Raw genomic sequence first — 9,647 nt, 5'->3', positions numbered from 1 at the left:
CGACGGCTTAACCGTCGGCATACATTAGTCATGCCACGTGGCATATATGCCGACGGCTAAGCCGTAGGCATAGGTGTATTTCTTTTTTTTACATGTTAATTACAAACTAGCCGTATACATGTTAATTACACACGTGGCATATATTATTAACTGTCTTCAAATATATTTTTAGTGTATATTATTTTCAATGTTATATATTTATTCTTTTTTATTTTAATGTTTTCTTATAGTTATATATTTATTCTTTTTTATTTCATATAGATTTTTAAATTTTTTATAGTTATAGTTTTCCTTTTTTATGTGTTATTATTTCATATAGATTTTTATTTTTTTTAAACTGCTCGGCCCTCTCCTCTCCCAGAACCACACAGAGGGGAGGGGAGGGGAGGCGCCGAATTCGAGCAGCTTCGTCCGCCAAGGCCGTGGCCTGGTCGACGGGGAGGGTGGTGGGACGCCGAATTCGAGACTTGTGAGAGGCCGCCTACTCATGATTTTATCGCGCTCCAAGTATTTAATAATATTCACGCTGCATCGTTACCACAGAACGTCTACTACCGTGTCATTGCCGTCCGTGAGGGGGGCCACACCCCGGAGACGCGTGCCGCCTCTTCGGACATGCCACCACACCACCCCGCATGTATGAGGGCCCGGTGCGACGCTCCGGTGGCATTGCTACCCCCCAGGGCCCCCGTCCCGCCTAACCCTGTAGCGTTTGACCACGGGATCTAGCCCTTTGACTTTGCACGGACGGGATTTGACCAGTGGACCTCTCCACCCGGTTGTGTTAGGTCAGCCCATAGGAACACTTTGGAGCAACATCCGGGCCAGGCCCACAGCAAGATCCCCTCCGTGTAGACCCGACGCGTCCGTTTTCCCCCTCCAGGTGCCGGCGGCGGCGCCGTCCGTGAGAGGGGGGGCACACCCCGGAGACGCGTGCTGGGCATTTGCAACCGCCTCAACACTTCGAGACTTGTGAGAGGCCGCCTACGCAAGATTTGACGGTATGCTAGCCCCCGGAGGCCGCCGGCCACAGTCGTAGACGTGCGAAGAGCAATCCGCGTAGAGGGAAGTGTTCAGATACTTCTCCATCACAAAAAATTATGAAAAATTACCATCAGTCCTATAGCACATGTGCCCACGTTGTGTAAAAAACTCATGATTTTATCACGCTCCAAGTATTTAATAATATTCACGCTGCATCGTTACCGCAGAACGTCTACTACCGTGTCATTGCCGTCTGTGAGGGGGGCCACACCCCGGAGATGCGTGCCACCTCTTCGGACATGCCACCATACCACCCAGCATGTATGAGGGCCCGGTGCGACGCTCCGGTGGCATTGCTACCCCCCAGGGCCCCCGTCCCGCCTAACCCTGTAGCGTTTGACCACGGGATCTAGCCCTTTGACTTTGCACGGACGGGATTTGACCAGTGGACCTCTCCACCCGGTTGTGTTAGGTCAGCCCATAGGAACACTTTGGAGCAACATCCGGGCCAGGCCCACAGCACGATCCCCTCCGTGTAGCCCCGACGCGTCCGTTTTCCCCCTCCAGGTGCCGGCGGCGGCGCCGTCCGTGAGAGGGGGGGGGCACACCCCGGAGACGCGTGCTGGGCGTTTGCAACCGCCTCAACACTTCGAGACTTGTGAGAGGCCGCCTACGCAGATTTGACGGTATGCTAGCCCCCGGAAGCCGCCGGCCATAGTCGTAGACGTGCGAAGAGCAATCCGCGTAGAGGGAAGTGTTCAGATACTTCTCCATCACAAAAATTTATGAAAAATTACCATCAGTCCTATAGCACATGTGCCCACGTTGTGTAAAAAACTCATGATTTTATCGTGCTCCAAGTATTTAATAATATTCACGCTGCATCGTTACCGCAGAACGTCTACTACCGTGTCATTGCCGTCCGTGAGGGGGGCCACACCCCGGAGACGCGTGCCGCCTCTTCGGACATGCCACCACACCACCCCGCATGTATGAGGGCTCGGTGCGACGCTCCGGTGGCATTGCTACCCCCCAGGGCCCCCGTCCCGCCTAACCCTGTAGCGTTTGACCACGGGATCTAGCCCTTTGACTTTGCACGGACGGGATTTGACTAGTGGACCTCTCCACCCGGTTGTGTTAGGTCAGCCCATAGGAACACTTTGGAGCAACATCCGGGCCAGGCCCACAACAAGATCCCCTCCGTGTAGACCCGACGCGTCCGTTTTCCCCCTCCAGGTGCCGGCGGCGGCGCCGTCCGTGAGAGGGGGGGCACACCCCGGAGACGCGTGCTGGGCGTTTGCAACCGCCTCAACACTTCGAGACTTGTGAGAGGCCACCTACGCAAGATTTGACGGTATGCTAGCCCCCGGAGGCCGCCGACCACAGTCGTAGACGTGCGAAGAGCAATCCGCGTAGAGGGAAGTGTTCAGATACTTCTCCATCACAAAAAATTATGAAAAATCACCATTAGTCCTATAGCACATGTGCCCACGTTGTGTAAAAAACTCATGATTTTATCGCGCTCCAAGTATTTAATAATATTCACGCTGCATCGTTACCGCAGAACGTCTACTACCGTGTCATTGCCGTCCGTGAGGGGGGCCACACCCCGGAGACGCGTGCCGCCTCTTCGGACATGCCACCACACCACCCCGCATGTATGAGGGCCCGGTGCGACGCTCCGGTGGCATTGCTACCCCCCAGGGCCCCCGTCCCGCCTAACCCTGTAGCGTTTGACCACGGGATCTAGCCCTTTGACTTTGCACGGACGGGATTTGACCAGTGGACCTCTCCACCCGGTTGTGTTAGGTCAGCCCATAGAAACACTTTGGAGCAACATCCGGGCCAGGCCCATAGCACGATCCCCTCCGTGTAGACCCGACGCGTCCGTTTTCCCCCTCCAGGTGCCGGCGGCGGCGCCGTCCGTGAGAGGGGGGGGCACACCCCGGAGACGCGTGCTGGGCGTTTGCAACCGCCTCAACACTTCGAGACTTGTGAGAGGCCACCTACGCAAGATTTGACGGTATGCTAGCCCCCGGAGGCCGCCGGCCACAGTCGTAGACGTGCGAAGAGCAATCCGCGTAGAGGGAAGTGTTCAGATACTTCTCCATCACAAAAAATTATGAAAAATTACCATCAGTCCTATAGCACATGTGCCCATGTTGTGTAAAAAACTCATGATTTTACCGCGCTCCAAGTATTTAATAATATTCACGCTGCATCGTTACCGCAGAACGTCTACTACCGTGTCATTGCCGTCCGTGAGGGGGGTCACACCCCGGAGACGCGTGCCGCCTCTTCGGACATGCCACCACACCACCCCGCATGTATGAGGGCCCGGTGCGACGCTCCGGTGGCATTGCTACCCCCCAGGGCCCCCATCCCGCCTAACCCTATAGCGTTTGACCACGGGATCTAGCCCTTTGATTTTGCACGGACGGGATTTGACCAGTGGACCTCTCCACCCGGTTGTGTTAGGTCAGCCCATAGGAACGATTTGGAGCAACATCCGGGCCAGGCCCACAGCAAGATCCCCTACGTGTAGACCCGACGCGTCCGTTTTCCCCCTCCAGGTGCCGGCGGCGGCGCCGTCCGTGAGACGGGGGGGCACACCCCGGAGACGCGTGCTGGGCGTTTGCAACCGCCTCAACACTTCGAGACTTGTGAGAGGCCGCCTACGCAAGATTTGACGGTATGCTAGCCCCCGGAGGCCGCCGGCCATAGTCGTAGATGTGCGAAGAGCAATCCGCGTAGAGGGAAGTGTTCAGATACTTCTCCATCACAAAAAATTATGAAAAATCACCATTAGTCCTATAGCACATGTGCCCACGTTGTGTAAAAAACTCATGATTTTATCACGCTCCAAGTATTTAATAATATTCACGCTGCATCGTTACCGCAGAACGTCTACTACCGTGTCATTGTCGTCCGTGAGGGGGGCCACACCCCGGAGACGCGTGCCGCCTCTTCGGACATGCCACCACACCACCCCGCATGTATGAGGGCCCGGTGCGACGCTCCGGTGGCATTGCTACCCCCCAGGGCCCCCGTCCCGCCTAACCCTGTAGCGTTTGACCACGGGATCTAGCCCTTTGACTTTGCACGGACGGGATTTGACCAGTGGACCTCTCCACCCGGTTGTGTTAGGTCAGCCCATAGGAACACTTTGGAGCAACATCCGGGCCAGGCCCACAGCAAGATCCCCTCCGTGTAGACCCGACGCGTCCGTTTTCCCCCTCCAGGTGCCGGCGGCGGCGCCGTCCGTAAGAGGAGGGGGCACACCCCGGAGACGCGTGCTGGGCGTTTGCAACCGCCTCAACACTTCGAGACTTGTGAGAGGTCGCCTACGCAAGATTTGACGGTATGCTAGCCCCTGGAGGCCGCCGGCCACAGTCGTAGACGTGCGAAGAGCAATCCGCGTAGAGGGAAGTGTTCAGATACTTGTCCATCACAAAAAATTATGAAAAATTACCATCAGTCCTATAGCACATGTGCCCACGTTGTGTAAAAAACTCATGATTTTATCGTGCTCCAAGTATTTAATAATATTCACGCTGCATCGTTACCGCAGAACGTCTACTACCGTGTCATTGCCGTCCGTGAGGGGGGCCACACCCCGGAGACGCGTGCCGCCTCTTCGGACATGCCACCACACCACCCCGCATGTATGAGGGCTCGGTGCGACGCTCCGGTGGCATTGCTACCCCCCAGGGCCCCCGTCCCGCCTAACCCTGTAGCGTTTGACCACGGGATCTAGCCCTTTGACTTTGCACGGACGGGATTTGACCAGTGGACCTCTCCACCCGGTTGTGTTAGGTCAGCCCATAGGAACACTTTGGAGCAACATCCGGGCCAGGCCCACAACAAGATCCCCTCCGTGTAGACCCGACGCGTCCGTTTTCCCCCTCCAGGTGCCGGCGGCGGCGCCGTCCGTGAGAGGGGGGGCACACCCCGGAGACGCGTGCTGGGCATTTGCAACCGCCTCAACACTTCGAGACTTGTGAGAGGCCGCCTACGCAAGATTTGACGGTATGCTAGCCCCCGGAGGCCGCCGGCCACAGTCGTAGACGCGCGAAGAGCAATCCGCGTAGAGGGAAGTGTTCAGATACTTCTCCATCACAAAAAATTATGAAAAATTACCATCAGTCCTATAGCACATGTGCCCACGTTGTGTAAAAAACTCATGATTTTATCGCGCTCCAAGTATTTAATAATATTCACGCTGCATCGTTACCGAAGAACGTCTACTACCGTGTCATTGCCGTCTGTGAGGGGGGCCACACCCCGGAGACGCGTGCCACCTCTTCGGACATGCCACCACACCACCCCGCATGTATGAGGGCCCGGTGCGACGCTCCGGTGGCATTGCTACCCCCCAGGGCCCCCGTCCCGCCTAACCCTGTAGCGTTTGACCACGGGATCTAGCCCTTTGACTTTGCACGGACGGGATTTGACCAGTGGACCTCTCCACCCGGTTGTGTTAGGTCAGCCCATAGGAACACTTTGGAGCAACATCCGGGCCAGGCCCACAGCACGATCCCCTCCGTGTAGACCCGACGCGTCCGTTTTCCCCCTCCAGGTGCCGGCGGCGGCGCCGTCCGTGAGAGGGGGGGGGGCACACCCCGGAGACGCGTGCTGGGCGTTTGCAACCGCCTCAACACTTCGAGACTTGTGAGAGGCCGCCTACGCAGATTTGACGGTATGCTAGCCCCCGGAAGCCGCCGGCCATAGTCGTAGACGTGCGAAGAGCAATCCGCGTAGAGGGAAGTGTTCAGATACTTCTCCATCACAAAAAATTATGAAAAATTACCATCAGTCCTATAGCACATGTGCCCACGTTGTGTAAAAAACTCATGATTTTATCGTGCTCCAAGTATTTAATAATATTCACGCTGCATCGTTACCGCAGAACGTCTACTACCGTGTCATTGCCGTCCGTGAGGGGGGCCACACCCCGGAGACGCGTGCCGCCTCTTCGGACATGCCACCACACCACCCCGCATGTATGAGGGCTCGGTGCGACGCTCCGGTGGCATTGCTACCCCCCAGGGCCCCCGTCCCGCCTAACCTTGTAGTGTTTGACCACGGGATCTAGCCCTTTGACTTTGCACGGACGGGATTTGACTAGTGGACCTCTCCACCCGGTTGTGTTAGGTCAGCCCATAGGAACACTTTGGAGCAACATCCGGGCCAGGCCCACAACAAGATCCCCTCCGTGTAGACCCGACGCGTCCGTTTTCCCCCTCCAGGTGCCGGCGGCGGCGCCGTCCGTGAGAGGGGGGGCACACCCCGGAGACGCGTGCTGGGCGTTTGCAACCGCCTCAACACTTCGAGACTTGTGAGAGGTCACCTACACAAGATTTGACGGTATGCTAGCCCCCGGAGGCCGCCGGCCACAGTCGTAGACGTGCGAAGAGCAATCCGCGTAGAGGGAAGTGTTCAGATACTTCTCCATCACAAAAAATTATGAAAAATTACCATCAGTCCTATAGCACATGTGCCCATGTTGTGTAAAAAACTCATGATTTTACCGCGCTCCAAGTATTTAATAATATTCACGCTGCATCGTTACCGCAGAACGTCTACTACCGTGTCATTGCCGTCCGTGAGGGGGGTCACACCCCGGAGACGCGTGCCGCCTCTTCGGACATGCCACCACACCACCCCGCATGTATGAGGGCCCGGTGCGACGCTCCGGTGGCATTGCTACCCCCCAGGGCCCCCATCCCGCCTAACCCTGTAGCGTTTGACCACGGGATCTAGCCCTTTGATTTTGCACGGACGGGATTTGACCAGTGGACCTCTCCACCCAGTTGTGTTAGGTCAGCCCATAGGAACGATTTGGAGCAACATCCGGGCCAGGCCCACAGCAAGATCCCCTACGTGTAGACCCGACGCGTCCGTTTTCCCCCTCCAGGTGCCGGCGGCGGCGCCGTCTGTGAGAGGGGGGGGGCACACCCCGGAGACGCGTGCTGGGCGTTTGCAACCGCCTCAACACTTCGAGACTTGTGAGAGGCCGCCTACGCAAGATTTGACGGTATGCTAGCCCCCGGAGGCCGCCGGCCATAGTCGTAGATGTGCGAAGAGCAATCCGCGTAGAGGGAAGTGTTCAGATACTTCTCCATCACAAAAAATTATGAAAAATCACCATTAGTCCTATAGCACATGTGCCCACGTTGTGTAAAAAACTCATGATTTTATCGCGCTCCAAGTATTTAATAATATTCACGCTGCATCGTTACCGCAGAACGTCTACTACCGTGTCATTGCCGTCCGTGAGGGGGGCCACACCCCGGAGACGCGTGCCGCCTCTTCGGACATGCCACCACACCACCCCGCATGTATGAGGGCCCGGTGCGACGCTCCGGTGGCATTGCTACCCCCCAGGGCCCCCGTCCCGCCTAACCCTATAGCGTTTGACCACGGGATCTAGCCCTTTGACTTTGCACGGACGGGATTTGACCAGTGGACCTCTCCACCCGGTTGTGTTAGGTCAGCCCATAGGAACACTTTGGAGCAACATCCGGGCCAGGCCCACAGCAAGATCCCCTCCGTGTAGACCCGACGCGTCCGTTTTCCCCCTCCAGGTGCCGGCGGCGGCGCCGTCCGTGAGAGGGGGGGGGCACACCCCGAAGACGCGTGCTGGGCGTTTGCAACCGCCTCAACACTTCGAGACTTGTGAGAGGCCGCCTACGCAAGATTTGACGGTATGCTAGCCCCCGGAGGCCGCCGGCCACAGTCGTAGACGTGCGAAGAGCAATCCGCGTAGAGGGAAGTGTTCAGATACTTGTCCATCACAAAAAATTATGAAAAATTACCATCAGTCCTATAGCACATGTGCCCACGTTGTGTAAAAAACTCATGATTTTATCGCGCTCCAAGTATATAATAATATTCACGCTGCATCGTTACCGCAGAACGTCTACTACCGTGTCATTGCCGTCCGTGAGGGGGGCCACACCCCGGAGACGCGTGCCGCCTCTTCGGACATGCCACCACACCACACCGCATGTATGAGGGCCCGGTGCGATGCTCCGGTGGTATTGCTACCCCCCAGGGCCCCCGTGCCGCCTAACCCTGTAGCGTTTGACCACGGGATCTAGCCCTTTGACTTTGCACGGACGGGATTTGACCAGTGGACCTCTCCACCCGGTTGTGTTAGGTTAGCCCATAGGAACACTTTGGAGCAACATCCAGGCCGGGCCCACAGCAAGATCCCCTCCGTGTAGACCCGACGCGTCCGTTTTCCCCCTCCAGGTGTCGGCGGCGGCGCCGTCCGTGAGAGGGGGGGCACACCCCGGAGACGCGTGATGGGCGTTTGCAACCGCCTCAACACTTCGAGACTTGTGAGAGGCCGCCTACGAAAGATTTGACGGTATGCTAGCCCCCGGAGGCCGCCGGCCACAGTCGTAGACGTGCGAAGAGCAATCCGCGTAGAGGGAAGTGTTTAAATACTTCTCCATCACAAAAAATTATGAAAAATTACCATCAGTCCTATAGCACATGTGCCCACGTTGTGTAAAAAACTCATGATTTTATCGCGCTCCAAGTATATAATAATATTCACGTTGCATCGTTACCGCAGAACGTCTACTACCGTGTCATTGCCGTCCGTGAGGGGGGCCACACCCCGGAGACGCGTGCCGCCTCTTCGGACATGCCACCACACCACCCCGCATGTATGAGGGCCCGGTGCGACGCTCCGGTGGCATTGCTACCCCCCAGGGCCCCCGTCCCGCCTAACCCTGTAGCGTTTGACCACGGGATCTAGCCCTTTGACTTTGCACGGACGGGATTTGACCAGTGGACCTCTCCACCCGGTTGTGTTAGGTCAGCCCATAGGAACACTTTGGAGAAACATCCGGGCCAGGCCCACAGCAAGATCCCCTCCGTGTAGACCCGACGCGTCCGCTTTCCCCCTCCAGGTGCCGGCGGCGGCGCCGTCCGTGAGAGGGGGGGGCACACCCCGGAGACGCGTGCTGGGCGTTTGCAACCGCCTCAACACTTCGAGACTTGTGAGAGGCCGCCTACGCAAGATTTGACGGTATGCTAGCCCCCGGAGGCCGCCGGCCACAGTCGTAGACGTGCGAAGAGCAATCCGCGTAGAGGGAAGTGTTCAGATACTTCTCCATCACAAAAAATTATGAAAAATTACCATCAGTCCTATAGCACATGTGCCCACGTTGTGTAAAAAACTCATGATTTTATCGCGCTCCAAGTATATAATAATATTCACGCTGCATCGTTACCGCAGAACGTCTACTACCGTGTCATTGCCGTCCGTGAGGGGGGCCACACCCCGGAGACGCATGCCGCCTCTTCGGACATGCCACCACACCACCCCGCATGTATGAGGGCCCGGTGCGACGCTCCGGTGGCATTGCTACCCCCAGGGCCCCCGTCCCGCCTAACCCTGTAGTGTTTGACCACGGGATCTAGCCCTTTGACTTTGCACGGACGGGATTTGACCAGTGGACCTCTCCACCCGGTTGTGTTAGGTCAGCCCATAGGAACACTTTGGAGCAACATCCGGGCCAGGCCCACAGCAAGATCCCCTCCGTGTAGACCCGACGCGTCTGTTTTCCCCCTCCAGGTGCCAGCGATGGCGCCGTCCGTGAGGGGGCCGAACCCCGGAGACGCGTGCCGCCTTTTCAGACATGCCA

Source organism: Triticum aestivum, chromosome 7A (genome assembly GCF_018294505.1).
Source record: "Triticum aestivum cultivar Chinese Spring chromosome 7A, IWGSC CS RefSeq v2.1, whole genome shotgun sequence".
Taxonomy (NCBI): domain Eukaryota; kingdom Viridiplantae; phylum Streptophyta; class Magnoliopsida; order Poales; family Poaceae; genus Triticum; species Triticum aestivum.
Note: the sequence above shows the minus strand (reverse complement) of the source record.